The sequence below is a fragment of the Nycticebus coucang genome, chromosome 20 (genome assembly GCF_027406575.1).
Source record: "Nycticebus coucang isolate mNycCou1 chromosome 20, mNycCou1.pri, whole genome shotgun sequence".
NCBI classification, from domain to species: Eukaryota; Metazoa; Chordata; class Mammalia; order Primates; family Lorisidae; genus Nycticebus; species Nycticebus coucang.
In genome coordinates this window covers 68,276,048-68,299,364 of record NC_069799.1, presented here as the reverse complement: position 1 = coordinate 68,299,364, position 23,317 = coordinate 68,276,048, and the positions used below count along the sequence as shown (strand labels likewise).

The 23,317-nt window shown below is 50.2% G+C and overlaps 1 protein-coding gene across 2 annotated transcripts in view; it reads right to left on the bottom strand.

The window, feature by feature from the left end:
• ADARB2 (adenosine deaminase RNA specific B2 (inactive)) overlaps positions 1–23,317 on the bottom strand; it is a 392,152-nt gene that overhangs the window by 180,220 nt on the left and 188,615 nt on the right. The window lies entirely within an intron of this gene.

Below are 23,317 nucleotides of genomic sequence, written 5' to 3'. Positions count from 1 at the left end.
GGATCTTCAGTTACATCTGCCATATCTTTCCTTGGGTTGGGTTGATCTAGTCTGGTTATTCATGTTACCAGAGTTTTCCTGCTGATTCTGCCCCATGATTATTTTAAACCATTTTATTTTTCCCCTGGAGCTTTGTTGAGGACCCGTACAGTGCTATGGCCTGAGAAACTGGGGAACTGTTTGGTGTGGTGGGGCTAAGTGGTTCTGTCTTGTTTTCAGCTGGTCTCTGTTCGACCCTAGTGAAACAGTTACTCTGAGTTGAAGTCTCAGCTGTGGAGAAATACCAGCAATTAAGTCAACCCACCCCCCACAGGCAACAACTGGAAAAGGAAAATCAAACCTTCCTACAACCACACACCCAGGGCACCAATTGAATAGTCCTCAGGTGATTGGCTCAGTTTAAAAGGTCCAAATCAATTATCTCAGTCAGCACCTGTCTCAGGTGGGAGAGTTTAAACGGTCTCTTGCGAACTGGATCGCAGGGGTCTGGTGACAACTCAGATATGACTTGCTCTGGTGCTCCCTGAAGTCAGGAGGACCCACCCAGCAAATAGATCAGTCTGGGAAGGTTGATGCCTCCTTCCCCTCCTTGCACCTCTGTCACACCCAGTCACTGATAGCCCCGTAGGGCTGTGACCCAGTTGCCTCCAATGAGCAGATACCCCAGGGTTTGCACCTGCCTGAATTACAAGGAAATCTATTTCTGCTCAGCCAGGCCACTGAGCTCTGCCTCTATCCAGCAGGGGGAGGTGAGGCCTGACAATCAGGTGCTTGCTGGAAGCTGGGGGGTGTTCACTCAGTACCATCCCCGCTCCTTATTGATGTTACTGACAGAAGAGAACAGAACAGCTTTGCGGGAATTTGTTTCTGTCCCTGCTAAATTCCCCTGCAGAAGAGAAGCTGTTTTGAGTTCCCAGAGCCTTTGCCTCAGGCCCTGCCTTTGCTCCTGCTGGTTTGTATTTGGTTACCTGTCAGTTCTAGCCTCCTGCCTTCCTTTGTCTATAGGCTGACGATACCCTGAGGGCCGGGTGCGTCTTAGTCTCAGTAAAGCACTCCTGTGGGTCAGCTGTGCTCTGGAAATTTCCTGGCTCTGCGTGTGCGTTTTCTAGTCCCTGCGCTCCACCCAAGCCGGTACTGTCTCAGGCAAACCCTTTACTCAAGGGGCCTGCGTTTCTGTCATAGATCTGTTCTGCAGTGGTTGCCACCTGGGAAGATGCCCGGTCTCCTCTGGTTGCCCTGGCAACAAAGATATTTGCACCAGATGGTTCATTGCAGCTCAATTCATAATAGCCTAGTCATGGAAGAAGCCCAAGTGCCCATCGACCCATGAATGGATTAATAAATTTTGGTATATGTACATCATGGAATATTATGCAGCCTTAAAAAAGATGGAGACTTTTACCTTCTTTATGTTTACATGGATGGAGCTGGAACATATCCTACTTAGTAAAGTATCTCAAGAATGGAAGAAAAGCAGGTGGCAGGAAAAGGCTGCCTGCAGCCTGTAGGCACAGCAGACCATAGTGTCAGCTGCCGGGCTCCAGCACCAGGAGCTCTTCCGGCTATGTGGGATCAAGGCCCAGGTGGCCTGGCGGCTGGATGAGCTGGCCCTGTGGCAGAGATTACAGCAACCACAGTGGCTGGCTGAGGCTGACAAGCCCTGCAGGCTGGAACGGCTCAAGTATCAGGCCCCTGACATCCACGTGTAGCTTAGCTTGGAGCTATCTGACTAGCTCAGGACCCTGAAGCCTGAGGGCAACATTCTCCAAGACCTGTTCAAGAGCTTCCAGAGGAGGAATATGATGGAACCTTGGGAAAGAGCCAAGTTCAAAGGAAACCACAAATTGAAGCTCATAGAGAAGCGAGCATTTGAGGAGATCCAGTTAGAGCTGTAGGATTCTGGAATAAAGCACCTTCTGACCACCACCACCAACATCAACAACAAATCCCAGGACTGATCATGGTGGCTTATACCTATGATCCTAGCACTTTAAGGGATTGAGGCTGTAGAATTGCTTGAGGCCTGGAGTTCGAGACTAGCCTGTGTAACATCACCTCTAAAATGCATATACTGAAGCTCTAACTTGGGAAGGTAATTTGGAAGCCCTTGGAGGTGTTTGGATTAGTGGCCTTGTAATAAGAGACACAAGATATTTCTCTCATGCGTGCTCACTCTCTCGTCATCATGTGAAGACTGCCACGTGCAAGCCAGAACGAGAGGCTTTACCAGAAACCAAATTAGCTGGCACCTCGATCTTGGACTTTTCTTAGCCTCTAGAACTGTGGGAAATAAATGACTGTTAAGTTTAAAAAAAAAAAGAATGGAAGAAAAAATATCCAATGTAATCAGTACTATAATGAAATCAATTTACAATCACTCACACTTTCATATGAAGAATAGATCACAACTATGGCCCAGGATGAAGGAGGGAGGGTGGAACAGAGGGGAGGGGGGAGGTCAGATGGAGGGACGGTGAATGTTGGGATCACACCTATGGCGCATACTGCAAGGGTATGTGTCAGCTCTATTAGTATAGAGTATAAATGTCTTAACACAATAATGAAGTAAACGAGATGAGGTATATATTAACCGGTGTGATGTAAGCATTCCTAATCCTATATGAAATCAGGACATTGTACCCCATAAATGCATTAATGTATACATGATCTATGTGTTTATGATTTAATAAAGAAAAATTAAAAATAAAAAAAACACACACTATCAACAAAAAATTAATAGCCACAATATGCAATAAGAAAAAGGTCAAAACCTAATTGAAAATAGGCCAAAAATATGAACAGGCATTTTGCATAATGAATCAGAAGATAAATAAATGACAAAATTTTCAACATTGTGAGGAATAGGGAAATTCACATTAAATTACAACGAGGGAAGGTCACTTCTCCTTCTGGCTAAGCTGGAGCAGATCCTGAGAGATGGAAGAGGAAGGAGGGGAGCCCCATGCCTGCCCCACTCAATGCTTCACGTTTCCAGATGGCCACACCAGGTGGGGACTGGCAGGGTCTGGCAAAGTCCCTGAACTGAAATGCTCAGCTCCAATCCAGGGTGCCCCCGATGGCCTGGGCTCAGTGGAGGGAACAGCATGTGTAGGGGACCCCGGAGCCTGGCCGGCAGTGCCCGGAGCATTAAGCATTCATTTCTCTGCATATAGTAAACCAGCAGGGTCTGGGAAGAACCACTTAGTAATCCAACAAAGCAATGCTGAGCTTTCACGAAGGACTGGAAATAGTGTCTGTTTCCACCGGCGGCTGGATGGCTGATGGCCCGTGAGGTGTTGAGTGCAGGACTCAAAAGGGCCTTGCCCTCAGTGAGGAATAGTCACCCTTATACTACACACAGCTACAGTCCCACCTAACAAATCTTAGGACTCAAAAGAATTAAACTGTTTCAAAGCAACTTAACTGCATTCTTGAATTATATTTATAGGAATACAAAAGTACCCAGCACAACACCCAGAAAGGTAGACTTTACAATGTTTAACATTCAATTAGTAATTCTGAATAGTTGCCAGGAGTGCAAAGAAACAGAAGAATATAACTCACAGTGGGGCTAATGAATGAATAAGTCAGAACCAGCCCAGACGGATACCAGAATTAGCAGATGGGAAAATTGGCTGTTTTTATAACTGCCTTCTATAAGTTCGAAAAGTTAAGTCTAAACATGGAAGATGTAAAAAAGATCAAAAATAATTTTCCAAGGCTGAAGACTATAATATGTGGAGTAAAAAATATATACACTGAGTTAGTGGATTAGACATGGCAGAAGAAAAGATTAGTGAATTTGAGAAAAATGAGCACAGAAATTATTAAAAAATAAAACAGCATGAGTCACAGGGGATGGCTCACACAGTGAGTCCAGAACCCACCCCCAGACTTCTGTTTCAACCGATAGATTGTGTAAACCTACTGAGTAGAATCTGCGGTCTTTCTCAAGTAATTTTAAAACACGCAGCCAGGGCTGGGAATGTCTGCCAGGTGGTGGCCCCCTGCATAGAGTCCAGGTTCTCCTGCTCATGTGGCGACAGGAGCTAAACTATCACTTCTTTTATGAATCTGCAGAGGAGTCCTAGGCTATTCCCTCACCAGCGCCCCTCTGCCCCCGTTCCTGTATTACTCATGTTATTCCCATGTGCACCCACACTGGGATGCACATGGGGTCCAGCCAGCCTGGGCTGGACCTTGTTCCTTCCCTTGAGAAATGTGGCTGATGTACCCGTGCCTCAGTTTCCCTGTCTGTGAAGTGGGGGTAATGACAGACTCCTCACAGGTGAGGGTCAAATACCGTTCTGAGCTTAAGACCCAGCCCAGAGCCAGGTGCCCGTAACTCACATAGAAAGGCCCTGCGACTAGCAGCAGAAATGATAATTTTATCAGCGATAGTAACAGCTTTGCTGCAGAGGGCAGGGTCTTCCCGACACAGCCCTGAAGAGAGGTGTGTGCAATGCCAGGGTGAGGTTTCTGTAGCTCACCCTGAACAAAGGGGGGATGGGATGGATAAACGATGTCCTGAGCAGAGTGCAGAGGGCCTTTGGAGCAAGTGGCAGAGGTGTGTGGAGGCATCTGGATGAGGGGTGGGGGGTCAGAGAGCTTGTTGGAAATAGTGAAACATGGAATAACAAGAAAAAGTTTAAACTGATGAAAGGAATATAATTCAGAGTGCTGAGTGTATGAGAAAATGATGGGTAAGTTTATAAAACGTTGTTGGCTTTGAATAAAATGTATGAGTTTGAATATTCATGACCTGTAATGACCTTTTCTCAGCAAAGTGTATGGGAACTGGGGAGGGAAAACAGTTGTGCTGTGAAGGGGTGATCCTCGCAGGGAGGACACTGGGTGGGTGAACACCCTCTGTAATGCCTACCCCAGCGGCCTGGTTTGGACCTGTGCTGTTGCTCTGTCCCCATGTTACTAGCCACTGTTTACCAAGTGCTGACATCTGGAGATTGTTTTTTTTTTTTTTTTGAGACAGTTTCATTTTGTTGCAGGAGTGCCGTGACGTCACAGCTCACAGCAACCTCAAACTATTGGGCTCAAGTGATTCTCTTGTTTCAGCCTCCAGAGTAGCTGGGACTATAGCTGCCCGCCACAATGCCCAGCTATTTTTTATTTTTTATTTTTATTTTTCGAGACAGAGTGTCACCCTGTCACCCTCGTAGAGTGCCATGGCACCACAGCCCACAGCAACCTCCAACTCCTGGGCTCAGGTGACTCTCCTGCCTCAGCCTCCCGAGTAGCTGGGACCACAGGCGCCTGACCAAGGCCCAGCCATTTCTTCCTATTGCAGTTTGACCAGGGCCAGGTTTGAACCAGCCACCCTCGGTACATGGGACTGGCGCCCTACCCACTGAGCCACAGGCGTCGCCCATGCCCAGCTATTTTTAGAGACGGGGTCTGGCTCTGGCTCAGGTTGGTCTTAAACCTGTGAGCAGGCCATCCACCTGCCTCGGCCTCCCAGGGTGCTGGGATTACAGGCATGAGCCACCGCACCTGGCCTGGAGATTGTTCATTCACTTTCAAGGCTGCTGTCATGGATAAGTTGGGGAACCAGTCGAGGACCCAGGACACTCTGTGCATCCGTGAAGTGTTGACTTAACTATAAATTTAATCTAGAATAAAAACTCTTTGAAGATAGAACCACTTTAAGATGGCAAGATATTGTGTAACTTTGTAGGCTGTGAGGGGGAGTCTGTTTAAGGTCTACTGTGATGAGTGGTAACATTGCTGATGGTACTTTCACTGTGAGGAAGAAAGTGAGGAAGGGAAAGAGGACAGAGCAGTTCTCAGGGAGATATCCTTGCTGCTCTCTGGATTCACTGATTTTCTGTAAATAAAGTGAAACGGTTGATGTCTCATCTGCTACTCCACTGATTGGCTTGGGTGACAGGCAGATGGACTTCTTGGTTCAGCAACACCCAGGGGCGTGGGGGCCAGGGTTGGACTGCCGTGTGGCAGGTGACAGACCCCACATGGCAGGTGACAGGACACCACATGTAGGTGACACCATGGGCAGAAGCTCCTTCATCTTGCTGGAGGACGAATTCAACCCAGACATTTGGAAATAATAATTTCAGTAATTTAACCATCATGGGATTTAAAACCTTACTCTAGTAATAAAATTGATGAGGATCCAACCTCGGGTGGAAGGAAGACGGCAGGGTCTTCCCGACACAGCCCTAAAGAGAGGTGCACGGGCGGGTGGGTGGGTGTCTGGTGCATCTTAGCTTTGAGGGTCAGAGTGGCCATCACTCTGGCACCCAGGCTGGGGATATGACCACAGATGGCCACACTATTTTCCCACATTGATCTGCCTCAACCCTGAAGGACGAGGCTCCTGGTTCTATCACTTCAATCAGACAGATGCTCGAATGTTCATGCTGTTAGGATCTCTCATGGTTTTCTCTGGCACAGCAAGGCAGCGGCAGCGACAGGCCATGCCCTCAGCTCACATGGGGCTTCGACTTCCTTTCCTATCCCTGGAGCTCCAAAAACTAAGAGCAAAACCATGGAATACAACCTGCCACAGCACTGAAGTTTCAGGGGACACAGGCCACTCTGCTTCTCTCTAGCTGCCTTTTCAGATGAGCTTTCAGGCGGCACTGGACCTGGCCCCAGCTGTCACTAGCCCATGTGGAAACCACATGCCTCGTATAAAAAGCAGAAGCACAACAGCAAGAAAACAATAAAAAACATACAGGAAAAAAATGGTGGGCTCGGTATCTTACAAATAAATTAAAGAGCAGAAAGTCATGAACCTTGCCCTAATTCTCACCCCTGGCCTGGGGAGGGTGAGCCCCCTGTACTGAGAACACCTGAGGGGTCTTGCTAAGAAGAAGATGAGCTATGATCCCAGGGAACAGGTGCGGGGGCTCCATCAGCTCCTCAGCCTCTGAACACCCAGAAGGCGCCCACTCCCACCACAGCTGGAGCCTCACCCGGCCACCCTGCCCTGAAATCTCAGGGGTCCCGCTCACCTGTAACCATGGCTCCCCTTGCACAGCACAAACACTGTACACCTGTAACCATGGCTCCCCTTGCACAGCACAAACACAGCACAAACACACACGGCCGCCCTTTCCTGCACACTCCTGCGAGGAGGACTCACTCATCTCTCGCTGTGGCTGGCATCCCTCAACTTCTTATTTTCCATACATGGGTTTATGCCGTTCAGACACGTCACCTGTCCTTTGTCAGTCTGTATCATCCTGTGCCTTCCTCCCGGCACTCGGCATGCCCAAGTCATGTTTAAAGCAGAGCATCCTTCCCAGGTCCCACATCACTGACCCTAGACGCCCCCTGTGCCCACTGTTTCTCTCCCTCTGTACCAGCAGATCAAACCACTTCACCCAGGCTTCCCAAGCAGGAACCAGAATTTCCAGGGCAGGAGCTGAAGGGAACATGCCTAAGGTTTTGTGCAAATCCTGGAGAGCTAAGTCCTCACAGGTGGAAATGAAAGGTATTATGGAGAAAGACGGGATGTCTCAGTGAGCCTCACCCCTGGTCGTTTGCACAAAGTCACTCCCCCAAGATGGAAACATAATGTCTCCAGGCCCAATTTAATCTCTATTAGGCACTCAATGGCTAAATTGAGAACTTTACGGTTACCTAATTTAGATAAACTCTTAACTATTAACCTCCAATAATGTCATCGTTTCACTCAGTAGAAAAGAAAACATCTGGGTGAGTTCAATTAGCCAAGGGCGTGGAAGTGGAGGCTGGGGAGCACCCGCGCATTCTAATTGCGTCTCCCTGACCTTGATGGGGCGGTGAGGAGGGGGCCTCGGGGCTTCAGGGTGCCCATGAGTGGGCAGGAGGCTCTGCCTTTGTACAAAGAGCTTCGGGGGGTTTCCAAGTCTGGTGCACAGTGGAGGGATTCTTTATGCGTAGGCTCTGTTTGTGGTCACAGGCCCCTTCTTTTTCTGCCCTTTAAAAATTGGGACAAAGCATATCTTACCCAGGTACTGTCCCTTACATATAAGACTCTCAGTCTTTGGAAAATCATTATGGGGGTGTCTGTCATGGGGCCTTCGTGTGACCCATGGGATGTGGGTGCTGAGGGGCTGGGACGGTGTGTGTCGGCCTCTGCTGCGGGCGCCTCTCTGGAATCCTTTGCTGGATTCTTTAGGTTTTCCCACATGACCCCGATCACACAGGGACCTAGATGAGAAGGTGCTGAATTATGTTCCCAAGGTCAGGCCCAGGTGGGGATGGGGTGTGCAGCAGATTAACTCTGGAGAGGAGAGAGGCTGCTGGGTGGTGGGAGGAAGACCCAGCATCTCTGCACCCCGGACACCAGACTCTGGGCGGCTCTGCCCTACCCTGGGGCCAAGGGACAGGCAGAGTCCCTGCAGGCCCACGCCCGCAGGAGGGGGTCCTGAGCTGTTGGTGTCCACACCTGGTTCTCATGAGGCCATTCCAGAAAAGCCAGGCAGTGAAAGGGATGTGTGCCCAAGCTAAGTCTGGGGATGAGTCTATCCTGGCCCCTCGGGGTCTCGACCTCTCCGTATGGGAGACTTTGAGAGTCCTACAGCAAGGCAGCTGCTGGCCTGTTCAGCTTTCCCAGCAGCGTTTCCTGGAAATTGTTTACCACAGGACACGTCTTCCAGGGAGTGCCTAGAAGGATTACCTAACACGCTTTATAAATGATGTGGGAGTGGTGCAGGTAACTGCTCCTTATAAGGTGAAGGAAACCAGAAAAGACCCGCAGTAAGGAGGGACAGGCTGCACCACCGGGAGGGAGGAGCATGGGCCAGGGTGGCCTGGCCAGGAGAGCCCTGCTCAGAGCCTGCATCTCCACACCTGAGCTAGGCCAGGCCAGGCTCCGAGTCTGAGTCACCCTGGACTGGCTCCGAGGCAGACATGCAGGATGAGGGCCCAGTGTCCACAAAGGGGGCACACAGCTGCAAAGAAGGGGACACACCTGCAGAGGAGGGGTACATCTGTATGGGAGGGGACACACCTGTAAGGGGAGGGACACAGCTGTAAGGGGAGGGTACAAAGCTGTAAGGGGAGGGACAAAGCTGTAAGGGAAGGGGACACAGCTGTAAGGGGAGGGAACATATCACCTTGGGATGGGGACACAGCTGTAAGGGGAGGGTACAAAGCTGTAAGGGGAGGGACAAAGCTGTAAGGGGAGGGGACACAGCTGTAAGGGGAGGGGACACAGCTGTAAGGGGAGGAGAACACACCTCCTTGGGATGGAGACACAGCTGTAAGGGGACACACCTCGTGGGGAGGGGACGCACTGCAGTCTCCCTGTGTGAGAGGCTGGTAGGTTCTGGCCTTTTGCTTTTTTGACCACAGAGCAGAATGACAGGTGTCTGTGAGCGTGTGGAGAAAGGGAACCCTGTCCCCTCTGGTGGGAGAGGAAAATGGCTCAGCTACTATGAGAAAGGTCTGGCTGTTTTCAAACCCTCCCAAATAAGATTATTATCTAATCCAGCAATTCTACTTCTAGTTATATACTCAATGGAATTGAAAACAGTACCTCAAAGAGATATTTGTGCACCTAGACTCATGGAAACATTATTTGCAATGGAATTCAGAAGCCCCTGTCCATTGCCAGCTGAATAGATAAACAAAATGTCATTTTGCTTACAAAGGAAGAAAATTCCACATGTGCTACACAGGGGCAGGCCTTAACGATTGTGGACGTGGTGAAATAGGCCGGTTACAGAAGGACAACTGTGTGATTCACCCCAGTGAGGTCGTCCCTAGGGGTCCCCGGCAGGCTGGGGGTGCCGGGGCTGGGAGGGTGGGGGTCAGTGTCCAGTGAGGACAGAGCTTCAGTTTGGGAAGAATAGAAAGTTCCAGAGACACTGTGAGTGGACACAATGCCAGTGTACGCTTAGAAATGGCTAAGAAGGGACATTTTATGTTATGAACCCTTTACCACAATTTTAGCGAAAAGCACAAAAAGGAAGGCCCTCAGCAAGCCTTAAGAGAAGTTAGTTTCTTCTTGGCTTCTAAGATTCCTTACAAATTCAGACTATGCCATGTTGCTGTTTTAATACCTAAAAGCTCCAGAGGACATTCTAAGTATGTTTAATCACACTGTAAAATTTTGCTTACAAACGCAGGATTGGGATTAAAACCCCTTTAGGGCTTTCCTCCCTCAATGGAAAGAGCAGATACACTGTCACTGAGTGACGCAGTTTCATAGGCACAACTTAGTTACAAGCAGCCCCACGTCCTGCTCGACTTAGTTACAAGCAGCCCCACGTCCCGCTTGCAGGTCCAGGCAGGCAGCAGACGGTGCAGGTGAGGACAGGCTGCAGGTGGGAGCATGGCTCGCGCTGGGAACAGATGCTTCACTGTGCTTTTGCCAGATGCAAATCAAGCACCACCTGGAAGAAATTTAATCATTTGCTATGTATTTAAAAATAGTCACTCTCTGAATTTAAAATGTTAATTTATAATGATTATCATGAGCAAAATAATTAGGAAATATAGACTCGCTAACATAGGGTACCAGGTATTTCAGGCCATGACAATTTACTTATGTATCTATGGGCTAAGCAGCTAGACCTGAGTCAATAAAAAAAATTACAAAGAAAATAGAAGTAATGATTGAATAATAATATGTAGGTAGAAACATTTTGAAGTTTTCTTATGGGTAGGAAAGCTCTGATTAGGGCTAATGCTGAGTTTACGGTATTGTCATTTCATCTCTGAAACGGTTTCATGTGTTGGGTCTAAATTTTTTGTAGCCTCAGAAAAACTTTCTTAATGGGATTGTTCCTTTTTACAAAATGAATATTCTTACTGCCACTGTTTTGGAAGTAATCAAATCATTTATGATTGTCAATTTCCAAATTTCTTCCTGGACACAAATCCATTTCTAATTCATCCAACTGCAGATTTAATTTTTGATAGTAATGAATTCCCAAAAAGAAAACAATTTTTCGCATTTGTGTAAATTATTTCCAGTTCCCACCTGCTTGTCATCCATCCCCACACAGATACGTAGTTAAATGTCTTTTATAAATGCAAACAAAATAAGGCATCATCTTAAGGAAAATAATTCTTTTTCTCAAAACATTTAACTTAAAGAATTTCACCAGTTTATATGTCAGTCAACTAATTCATAAAAAAGTGGGTGAAAAACCTGATTCTTAGCAGGACATTCAGAATAAATAATATGGTCACACTTATGTGTGTGCTTTTTCTAGGTAAATTAACAACTGAGCTGAACTAAATATATAATTTCATGCACAATTAAATATTTTAAATCAATGAAATTTATACTGTTTAATTTCACCTAGGGATCTAGAGAGAGAGAAAGCGTGGAAAATGTTTTTTAGATCTTTTCTACAAAGGAGAAGCCAACAGAATCCCTCGTCCCTGTGTTAACACCACCAAACAGACCAAAATGGATTTCCCTGCTTTGTGCAGTGAGATGTCTGCACCCAGGACAAGCCTGTGAACCAACCAAGTAGCTTAGTAGTCCCCCCCCCAAAGATGGTTCAATCCTCCGATGCCCCTGCCTATCTAAAGTTACACGGTGCACCCTGCCAGCAAGACCCACCTCTGCGGTCCCACCCCAGACTCAAACGCTGCAGACGCCCAGCCTGGGTCTCCAACACGAGGCCTTCTGGGCACCCTGCCCTCCGCCGTCCCTGCTGGGCACCCAAGGAACTGAGCTCATCTGCTCGATGGGTCACTGGGTGTCTTTTGGGGGAGTTGACACTGTTGATCTTTAGATGAACTCGAGGTCCTGGAGGTCAGCCCTCCTGCGCTCCCCCATGACACCCGCCCCCGTCATAAACATGTACCTATTTAATCTTTTACTTTGGGTAAAGTGCAAGGAAGAGATATCTGTAGCCAAGCAGGATCTTTCAACCAATCGAGACAGATGAATTCTCCTTGGAAAGAGATTACACCCTCACATCTCTGGGGACAGCTCTTCATCCTAAACTATATGTTTTTCCAGAATAAAATAAAACCACTTAAAACTACAAAAATCTTAAGAGAATAATTTTGTGGGCAACTGGAATAAAAAAAGAAAAGACTCAGCTTGTACACAGAAACGTAACAGCCACGAGGCCCGATCAGATCTGTGGGAATGGACAGCAGTGCACCTGTAAACCCAGTCCTGGAAAGATTCTGGGTTATTTGGGAGAGCAGTGAAAGCTCTCAGTGACTGCTCCTGGCTTCTGGGTGGAGGGCGTGCTCCATCGGCCCCAGAGGGACAACATCTCCCTGCTCCTGGGCGTCACTGTGCACCTGCCTGGACCTCCGCACGGCTGGTGGGAAGGTGGTGTGAGGCCACGCTTTAGTTTCTGCAAACACTACCCCCGGCATGCAGACCTCTCGCCGGGAACTCTCGGCGGCTGTAAATCTCTACAGCCGCAGGTGCTGGGAGAGCAGGAAAATCACCCTGAGAAGCAGACAGGGGACATGCCTCATTCCTCGGCAACAGCCCTTCACTTTCTACGAAATTAAGTTTTTTTGCTTTTTGATATTAATTGTAAGCAGGTTCTGCTGCCACCCCCTCTTCCTTCCCAGGCAGCTTGAACTCCTGACGTCACTCCATGTTCTGGGAGGGACTGTGTCTCCCACACTCACCCCAGGACCCTGGAATGGGACTATGTCTGGAGATGGGGTCTTGACTGACATACTTAGGTTAAAACAGGGCCTTTGGGGTCAGCCCCAACCCAGCAGGACTGGGGTCCTTAAAAGAAGAGGAGTTGAGGACACAGATGCACAGAGGGGTGGCAGGGTGAGGACACAGGGAGACGGTGGCCACGTGCCACAGAAAGGCCTTGGGAGACACCAGCCCGGCCACACCTCGACCTGGGGGTTTCAGCTCCCGGGCTGTGAGGACTAAATCTTGTTCAAGGCCTGGTCTGTGGTTTTCTATCACAGCAGCCCAAGCTGCCATTCATATTCCATGAAGACTCGGGGGATGTGCTGTCCTGGGCGGTGACCTCCGGGCTCTTGGGGTCACTTTCCGCCTCTGTGGGTCACCTTCTTTCCAAGTGGCCAGGTTGTGTACCAGCCTCATGGGCACTGGGACCTCTCATGGGACGGGGCTGCCTTTCCTCTCGTCCTGTCCACCTGCAGACTCCGGGCCTCGGGGCAGTCGGCCTTGCACAGACGTCTGTGGAACGACCCCACCCCCAGCTAGAAGCTCTCCTGCTCGGAGTCCCTGACCTGCTGGCCTGTCCGCCTCCAGCCTGAGACGGCAAACCTCGGCCCTGCCGGCCGGCCTCACAGCCGCACAGATGTGCCATCTCCAACTCACGGAGTGTCTGTCAGGAAAGACACTTTGGCTCTTTGTGGGTCTGCTGGCCCCTCCCTCTAGCTGATAATGTATTCAGGGCAGTGCCCCCCAAAAGACCCTCTTGGTGAAAGCTTTTGCAAAATGGAGACCCATCTAGTAATACCCACAATTACTCCCTAAAGTATATCTTTTTAAACTTAATGTTAGATTTGCTGAACGTGGGACAGGCCAGATACTCAATGGACCTAATGTGAAAAAAATAAATGATGGACAGGCTGACAGGCTTCAGTGAGGGCCAGATTTAGATCCTAATTTGGACATGATACATCCTGTTGGTTTGACTGTTCTTTACTAAGATGAAAAGAACAGCGATTTTAACTTCACGGAATTGACTTCTTTGAAATCAGAGTCTGTTCAGGGCATGGAGAGGGTTGTAAGGAAAGCACTTCACCCCTTGGGTCTTGGCAGAGAAAGTCACATCGTCACGTCATGAAGATGCCCCCAAACCAAACTGTTTCTGTGTTGGACGCTCAGCGTGGCTCAGCTCTCAGTGGCCGTTTGCCAGTTCAGGTGCCTCGTCCTTTGGTTTTCATGAACCCACGTGTGCCTGTCAGGACTGTGGTCCTTACATTTGCTTCAGAAATTGTGGTCACTATGGGGATTATAGTTCTCCCTGAATGGAAATGAGACTCCAACCTATAATCCTTTTATCATTGAGTTGGATGATTTATTTCTCAGTAAATGACAATGAAGAAATTTCAAGGGCAATTTATCTAATTCTTTTGCTGCATATAATTTTTTTTTTAAAAAAAGAAATTTGCCCTGATCAGAAAAAGCCCATTTTCCAGAGGGATTCTTTAATGACACGGATCTCTTGTGCATCCCTTTGCCTCCGACAGACCTTAAATAATTGTCCCAATGAAGCTACAAGGTGAGTTTCTAAATCTTTTTTCTTTGTCCTTGAAGCATCACAGATGATTTTTAAGTTGTTTTGATCATTATTTTGCCATCATGATTTTATTTTCCAAAGCACAGTGACTGCGATCTCCATTCAGCTTCTCTGCCCCTCTTCTCAGGGCGGCACCACCTTTTGCCCTGCACGGCACAGCCCACCCTGCCCCAGACACCCACAGGGCACTTGCCCAGCCCACCGTGCCTCCCACAGGGCTCTGCAGCACAGCCTCTGGGTTGCCTGTTGTGAGTGGAGCCTGCAGGGGAGAGGACTGTGGTGGTGACAGCCTGGAACAGGACCTGTGCCGACCGCCAGACTGAGTCCTAACCAAAGAGGGGACCTGCAATTGTGTGGCCCACAGAGCAGGATGGGGCTGGGAACTACCCGGTGTGTGTGTGTGTGTGTTTTATACACAATTATGAATAAGAAAACTCATCAGTATGAATATTATTTAAAACAGGATCTAAAACCTGAATAGGTCCTGAGGACCCTAAGCTGCCACAAGTCGAAGTTTGTAGAAACACAGCTCAGGCTTCCTGGTGGCCACACCTCAGGGCTTGCCACTGTTGGGTTTGAAGTTATTTTAGGAAAACCTCTCTGGATGCAGGATGGAAAGATTTCTGGGCCTGGGTGGGATGGGCTCTCAGGCAGTAGGCGAGTTCAGCAGGTTCATAGCAACATGGATTTTCTCTGCTGTGGGGTCGTGGTCTCCACCTGTCCATGACAGGTGGGCTTGGGGTCCCAGGGTAGTGCTAGAGACAGGTCGGCCCTGACCTAACCTGAGGACAGGTGGGCGCCGCTGTGTCCGTGAGCAGCTTGTCCTGTCAGGGGATCTTGGCACACAGGAGTATCACGAGGTCCCTGTCCTGGTTAGCAAGGCAGATAGGACCCAGAGCAGAGTCACAGCAGGGTTGGTGCCATCAGCCCTTTCTTGAAAGTGGCCAGCCTGGCCAGGCAGACACACACGCTCACATCACCATGAGCCTCATTTTACGTCCCATTAACGAAATGCCTTTACTTTGCATGTGGATGTGGAGGGCAGGGGCACAGAGAGAAGTTCTCTTTTACTTTCATGTCATGTCAAAACATGATTCTGCCTGAGCTTGTGCCACTGAAAGGAGTTTTGACACAGCCCTCGTTTAAAATGCAGCTTCCTTGGATGGTACTTCATTAGTATGAAGACCCTCTGCTCTTTGAAATGCAGCAAGAATGAGAAGCACGGCCACGGACAGGGGAACACGTGTGTGCGTTACGTGTCCAGCCCCAAACCAGCACCAAGAGCCCGCAGAGTGGTCTCAAAACTTAGTATCAGAAGGACAAAGACCTGGTAGGGATGGGAAAGGGTTTGAGCAGCCCCCACGCCCAAGAAGAGGGGTGGATGGACAATCAATAAACATAGGAGTTGACGGTCAGCACCATTGGTCCCTGGGAAAGTGTCAGCCACACCCGAGATGAGAGGCTAAATCAAGATCACCCAACCCAAGAAAATCTAACCACTGAGTGCTAGGAGGGTGCAGGAGAGCCGCCCTTCACCCAGCAGGGGTGTGGAACCACAGCGCTGTGCTTGGAGGATCCCCTTTATAAACTACACACACTCATCACAAGGGCCAGCCACACGTGCCTCAGGACTGCTCAGAGGAAGGGACACCTGTGTCCACACAGGACCTGTCACGACTGTTCTCAGTGGCTCGGTCATGGTCACCCAGACTGGAAACAACCAAAATACTTCCCTGTCAGTGAGAACAGAAATGTGTCACAAAATACAACTCAGCCCGGAGAAGGTCTGCCAGTCATGTGAGGCCCACAGGGACGACGGCTCCACACAGGACATTCTGAAAGGGGCGCACCAGAGTGCAGGCTGGGTGTGGGTAGGGTGGACTGCACAGTAGGCTGAGGTGCATCTGGACGATGGCACAACCTTGTATTTTGATGGTGTTTCTACCACCCAACGCACTCGTCAGAACTGCAGGCTGTGCACGTCCAGGTGGGTTTTGCTCTGAAGGGTCAGCAGGGGAAAGGGAGGTAATGAGGCTGCTTTCAGGTTGTACATGTCAGAAGTGCTCGGAACTGCCATCCCGTCTTGGGCACCTGAGTCCTGTGGCGGGAAGCCGCTCCTCATAGCCCAGGAGTCGACTCTGCGACCCCATCTACGCTCACTTCAAAGTGCCCTCAAGAAAGCAATGTCCACTAGTGTAATAGAAAGACCTGGGGGAAACAGTCACAGAAATAACATGTTTATCAGCACAGACAGCACGTGAGAAGAACACGTTTCATCTTTTCCATTAACTTTTAAGCAATGACTGGGGTGACCCTCCAGGGTGTCGTGCTGAGGGAAATGAACAGACATGGGAGGGTAAACTGGGGCCATAGCCAGGGGCAGGGCTGGGCAGCCGGTGGCCATCTGGGCTTTTGTTGTGCAGACACTCGGGGTCCCCGCTTGTGACATGTCAGTGGTCATCCTTGAGGGCGTGGATGAAGAACTGTCTACCTGAAGCATGCTGCACAGGCCTGGCCCAAATCAGCCCAGGGCGAACCCGAGCTGCTCTTGGCTCCCCCAGTGTGGCTGTGCACGTGCTGTGCCCAGGTAGCCGCCAATGCCAGTGGTCTGGACAGGTGGGCTCTGCTGGCCCCGCCCCTGCTGGCTCAGTCCCCTCTGGGGTCCTGGCCCAGGAGGGGCCATTCAGTTTGCTGTTATTGCAGGTCCAGCCGGGTGGACATGGGCGTCTGCTGTTGGCCCCAAGCTCTAGGCTGGTCCTCACCCTGCCCCAGCGGGATCCCGACTCAGCTGCTGAGGTGTGGCAAAGAACAACTCCTTTTCTTTTCTAAATTTTGGCTGTCTTTTGTGCTGAAGGAAGGTGGTAGATCCAGGCTGGGAGCACAAGCTTTCTGCTCACAGCTGGGATCAGGTGACCTAGAGATCAGGTGGGTCATGTTGGAGCCAGATCCGCCTGGCTCTGTGTGCTGAGGGCACAACAGGTGTGTCAGCCATGTCTGGGCTGGTGCCCAGCGAAGCCCAGGTGCCTCGGACTCTAACTCCCAGCACAGATCCCTCACCTGCCAGGTGGTGCCTCCTGCACCTTGGCTGCTGTCCCCTGGTCATGTTGTGGACCTCAGGGATGGCCAAATGGCAGTGTGCCACTTGTAGCCTCCCAGGAGCCAGGAAGCATGTGAGTGGCTAGCTCCCTAGGTCTCGTGTCTGGCAGCGAGCCTGGGCAGCCCCTGGACAGACAGCCGTCCTGAGAAGTTTCATGAAGTTCTCGTCGATGTGCTCCCCAGGACATCAGTCACTCTCTGAGTATGTTGTGACCCTTTGAAAAACATTGATTTATTTCTCTCGGGATCTCGGTGGTCAGAGGGATGTGCAGCATGGGAGAGGCAGAGTCTGGAGGTGGTAACTTTGCTCCTGGAGAACCTTTTACCATGCCCTGCCAGGGACACTGAAATTCCCAGCTCAGGGCTTGGTGGACTTCTCCAGTACTGGGACCACAGAGATAAAATCCAAGTTTGTCAGATTGGGTGTCAGAGGCTGCCTGGGTCTCTGGCACAGATTTAATTTCCAGGTGGGCATAAACTAGGGATGGGCAGGTCGAAGACAACCCTGAGTGTTGAGGCTGGGGGATTCCAGAGAGGACGGGATGACCAAACTGCAGACACGTCCTGCCCACCGCACCCAAGGCCCAGCCTTTGCTAGGCAGCTCCATGTTCTGGCCCGTCCCTTTGCTGCCTCACTCTGCCCCAGTCTCCTAAACCAGCAGAGGCCCCGTGGTTCACATCTTGTGCATAAAGGCTGCAATGCTTCCTGACTGAGCAGGAGTCACCTTGTCTTGGTATCTGCCACTCCAGGTGCTGCTGATCCAGCCCTCACTGTGGGTGGAGAGAGGAGACTCAGGGGCATGTGTCCAGCCCTCACTGTGGGTGGACAGAGGAGACTCAGGGGCATGTGGTGTCCAGCCCTCACTGTGGGTGGACAGAGGAGACTCAGGGGTAAGTGGTGTCCAGCCCTCACTGTGGGTGGACAGAGGAGACTCAGGGGTAAGTGGTGTCCAGCCCTCACTGTGGGTGGACAGAGGAGACTCAGGGGCATGTGGTGTCCAGCCCTCAATGTGGGTGGACAGAGGAGACTCAGTGGCATGTGTTCAGCCCTCACTGTGGGTGGACAGAGGAGACTCAGGGGCATGTGGTGTTCAGCCCTCACTGTGGGTGGAGAGAGGAGACTCAGGAGCATGTGGTGTCCAGCCCTCACTGTGGGTGGAGAGAGGAGACTCAGGGGCACATGGTGTCCAGCCCTCACTGTGGGTGGACAGAGGAGACTCAGGGGCATGCAGTGTGAGGGCCTTATTCGCCCAGCTCCTGTGAGGTCTTCAAAGCAAACATCTTCTGGCAGTGCCAAAGGAAAATGCCGTTTGGGTTTTCCAGAACTACCTGAGGCAGGCACAGCTTCACGAAGAGCCCTGGTCCTTCCTGCCTCCTTCTCCGTTTCTTGAGAACTGGGCCAAGGCTTTGAGGCACTTTGAAGAGTCAGCCCAATGGTGTGTCTGCTTGGGCCGTGTTGGCATCAACGCTGTGTTGCTCTGGCTGCTGGCACCAGAGGCTGGTGGAGGCTCAGGCACAGGGTGAAGTGACAGACACAAAAGCCACCTCTGAGGGAATCCAGCCCACGGCAGGAGCTGTGCCCAGCAAACCAGCACCAGCTGACCTTGAGCTGGTCAGCTCTGTTCCCGGGGCAGGGAGAGCAAACCAACATGAATAATGCAGGCACTCCATGCTTTGGGAAAATAAAAATAAACGTTTATGCTGGTGGATTGTAAAGTCTCCACCACTTCCTTTATTCCATCTTGTGCCTCTAAATAGAGCACATTAAGCTCTCCGGGAAGCTGGCTCTGACACGGCGCTGTGTCCCTCTGCCTGAAATGAAAGCCTCCTGTCTGCCGAGGACGGTGAGGACCAGTAATTTACCACCTCAGCTGTAATTTTAAATGCTCCCCTCTGCAGGGACGGAAGCTTTCTTCCTATAATTACAGTGGAATCAAAAGACTAGCACGCTAATGCGTGAGCTTCCATGCCAGCTCTCTATAATAGCCGCTCTCTAGCCCATATGTTTTTAATATGTCATCTGTACGAGCTTGTCAGGATCAAGCCTGCCCTTTTTCTGTTTTTCCCCAAATTAATATTATTACTTAGAAATTTAAATATTTGTGGAACGAAAAAAAAGAAAAATATCAGCAAATGTAAAATGCAGTCAGACCCAGTTGCTGGTTTAGTCTGCCAGAGGCTGGCTCTTTGGAACAGAGTCTGGGAAGCAGTGTCCCTGACTGATGCGATGGGGACCTCTGGGGAAGCCACCCCACACCTGTGGTCGTAGCCGGGTGGCAGACAAGGGCAGCTTCTATCTTTGGGACACCCCCTGCTCTCTGGTGTTTGCACCTGTAACTTTGTCCAGCTCAGCCACACCCATGAGCTCTGGTGCGATCACCATCATAGGCTGGTCTCTGAGGGACTGTGTCACTCCATAGTTATCATCTGCCTAGATTCTATCCAGACCCTCTGTAGGGCAGAGGAGCAAACAGCTTGTGCTAGACACACCTGCGGGTCTCCATGTGGGGGAAGCTCTCCCTACCCATGGCAGCTCAGAGCGGAGACACTTGTGGGTCTCCCCATGGGGGAGGCTCTCCCTGACCTGTGGCAGCTCAGAGTGGAGACACCTGCGGGTCTCCCTGTGGGGGAAGCGCTCCCCGACCCCCGGCAGCTCAGAGTGTGGCTTACACATCCTCACCGTGGACCTCACCACCATGCCTGTGGGAAGCTGATGCTCAGGTGCCAATGGGACGGCAGAAGACCAACCTCCACACCCATGAGGGACCCTTTGCTGCCTCCTGGAATGTGAAATCTGGAGTAACAACTTTGTTCCTTTGCAGACAAGAAAGTCGGGGTGCCTTGCCCGAGGGGCCCACTGGGCTGTGGGGGGTCCCTGGATAATGAGCCATGTTCTTTCTGTCACAATGATGTACTGTCCTCTCAATCTGCCGAGACCGCTCTCCAGGGACTGGCAGCGGCTTCTAGGCATGAGGCCTCTCTTTCCTGGAAAAAGTGTTGACGGCAGACACTGGAGGACCCATTTCTGTTAGTGGGATCTGGGAAATGCCACTCCACTGGCTCTGTGAGAAAACGCCATTAACACTCGAGGCCTCGGCAGTCAGGCCCTGGTGGCAAACGCAGTCTCCAGATGACATCCAGAGTCACATCTTCATATATGCAACTTTAGTCTCTTTCTCATTTTTTAAAATTATAGTATTCTGTTCTTAGAATTTGTCTTTAAAAAGTGCAATTTAAAAAAACCATTCGATACTCCAGATTTCACCTGTGCTATATTTTTATGCCACACGTTTACATTCTCGTACAAGTTAAACCTGGAGGCTCGTGGAGAAGCCTCAGATGAGGCAAGCCTCTCGAGCAGATTGGCTCAAACACCCTGAGATCACAGTATTACATTGATTAGTTTGATGGTCGCTGTCTTAATTGACAGTTTGTTTCTAAATAGCCCACTATCTACAAGGCCCCGTCAGATGCCTCCGGAGGGCAGATAAATGAATACAGCTCTGCACTCAAGGCACACCTGTCTGGAAGAGGCGGCATTAACCTTTGGAGCTTCGGGAATGAACCAGAAGGGGTGTGGCGGCGAAACACAGGCAGAGGGTGAGCAAGTTCAAGGCAAGATGACAGCTTCAGGGATATTTGAATAAGGGTTCAGTGGTGAGGTCCTGGCCAGGACGGAGTGGATCTTACACTCATGGGGTAAACCCAGCTGAGGAGAGAACTGTTGTGTCTCAGGCAGGAGCGGGCAAGACCTCACAAGGAAGGGGGAGGTTTGGTTTAGGGGAGGACAAGTGGATGTGAACCCCAATCGTCGGGACTTTGCCAAGAGAGCAGCAGAGGACTGTGGGCTCCCCACGTCCACGCGGGGTCATCAGGCCACATTGATCCTGTCTCATACTTTCCCCCACCATCCAGAGCAGAAGGTACCCTGAGCCACTGAAACCCGTTTCTGTTTCTCTGTAGCAAAACAACTCAGGTGGAAAAAAAAAAAAAAAAAGGTTTTCAATAGAAGCACATTTGAGGCCTAAATGCCTAAATATGCACTTTACCAAAAACTGCATCCAGTACTCATTTTCCAACTGTGCTACATGGACTTTTCCAAATCTAGGGACAGCAAATTATAAGCTGAAATATTGTGGACGCAAACGGGCATTGCTATCCCCTGTGGGGTTAGCGAATGGCAGATAAGAAGATGATTGAAAATGTTAAATTAAATCAATAGAAATTTATACTTAACAAAATGGAAAGCAGCAACTTAAAACCATCTGTAACTCAAAATGCCATTAAAGATGTTTTCCCAACAAGCGTTTTCCTCCCGCACCGTGGGGACCCCACTTATCTGGGTGTGCACATGTTAGGGGGGCCTTGTAACAGGCAGGGCTCATTGCCGACACACAGCCTCAGTCTCTGTTAACAGCACCAGTTCTTGGTAAATCTGATGACTCACGTGGTGGGTTGTGTGCAAACAGCCATTAGACGTACACACAGATAAAAATCCGTGGCATCAATTGCTTGTAAGACCCAAAAAAGAGAGAACCTACAAAAACACCTGGCATTTCTTCAGGGCCCGGCAGCCTCCTGGGGAATGACCCTAAAGCAGTGGGATTTTCAGCCTGGAAAGAGCAGGACTCACAACCACACAGAGGATGTCACTCCCGCAGCTGCCGGGAAGCTCTTCCGTGAGGACGACGCACCTCTGGGTACAACCAACCAACCGTTCTTGTGAAGCCCATGGGGCAGGGTCGGCTCTGTCTCTCTCCATCAGGAGAAAAAACAATTGTTGTTATTCTGCTTTTCTATTTTATTTTGGGGGGGCATGGAACTAAGAGAAGAATTGTGTACGTTTCTTTTCAAATTCATGTTCTTAGTTGTGTGTGTCGTGGCGGCTCTGTGGAATACCCTTCATCCACATTCCCATATTCAGTCCACTACCCACGTATGTGCACCTGCAAAGCTTGTGATCTACTTCTATAACCAAGACCTTGAACAAAACAGGGCCACAGACGGCACCTCACACCTGCGGGTCCCTGGGCATGGGCCTTTGAGTAGAGAGTGATCACAGCTGTGGTTGTGGTCATTTAATCATCTTACTGATGCTATAATCCAACACAGTCCACACCATCTCGCCCTCAAAGCGGATCCTTCAGTCAGAGTTGTACAAGCACATCGAGCACCTGCTGAGTGCTGGATGGTGAGGCTGCTGAGGGATGCAATCAGAGTTGGACACACAACTTGGGCTGCGTCATTAGAGCGGGTGGGTCATCGTGGTGGGTGTCGCTACAGTGACACCCAGGGCAACAAGAGCCGGTGCCTGAGACCAGACACCTTTCACGGAGACGTTTCTGAATGACCCAGTGAGGAAGCCCCCTGAGCAGAGGTTCAGGGTCAAGTGCAGCGAGGGCCAGAGAGGTTCATGGAGCTCCCTGCCGCCGGCTGGCGAGGGGCCTATGGCGGGGAAGCAGAGCTGGGAGGGTCTTATCTGTTCCACTGAGGTTCAGGCTGTATCCGGAGCAAGATCAGCTAGAAGATACCGTCTGGCGATCCGGAAGCACCTGAAAACCTCTGCCCAGCCGGACGTCTCAGTCAGCCGCCTGGTCGTCCCATTTAGTCTGTCTTAAGTATTCCTAAGCAATCTGTTGGATAACATTTCCCAGAATTCTGCCTGGGATTGGTGTTATGTCCACCAGCTTCAGCTTTTATAAGATTTCATACTCAACGCTTCTTTGAAGTCAGGAGGTGTCTGCTCAGTGGCGGTAGGTACTGAGTGCAGTGAACCTGCCCACTCTTCTGGCGGAGGGAGAGTGGGGCACAGAAGGGAGCTGGGAGGTAAAGAGAGTTCACTTGATTTTCAGGATCTAAAAGATCTATGTGGTTGAAGGGAAGAAAGAAATAGGTTGACGGTGAGAAAATTAAAATGCAGTGGATTGTGGAGGCTGAGCCACCATCCTAAGGTTGCTGGTCATGGAGGGAGTCACAGGGAGAATTGAGGAGCCCAGGGCAGTGGTCCCATTGAGAAGGGTGGGGACGTC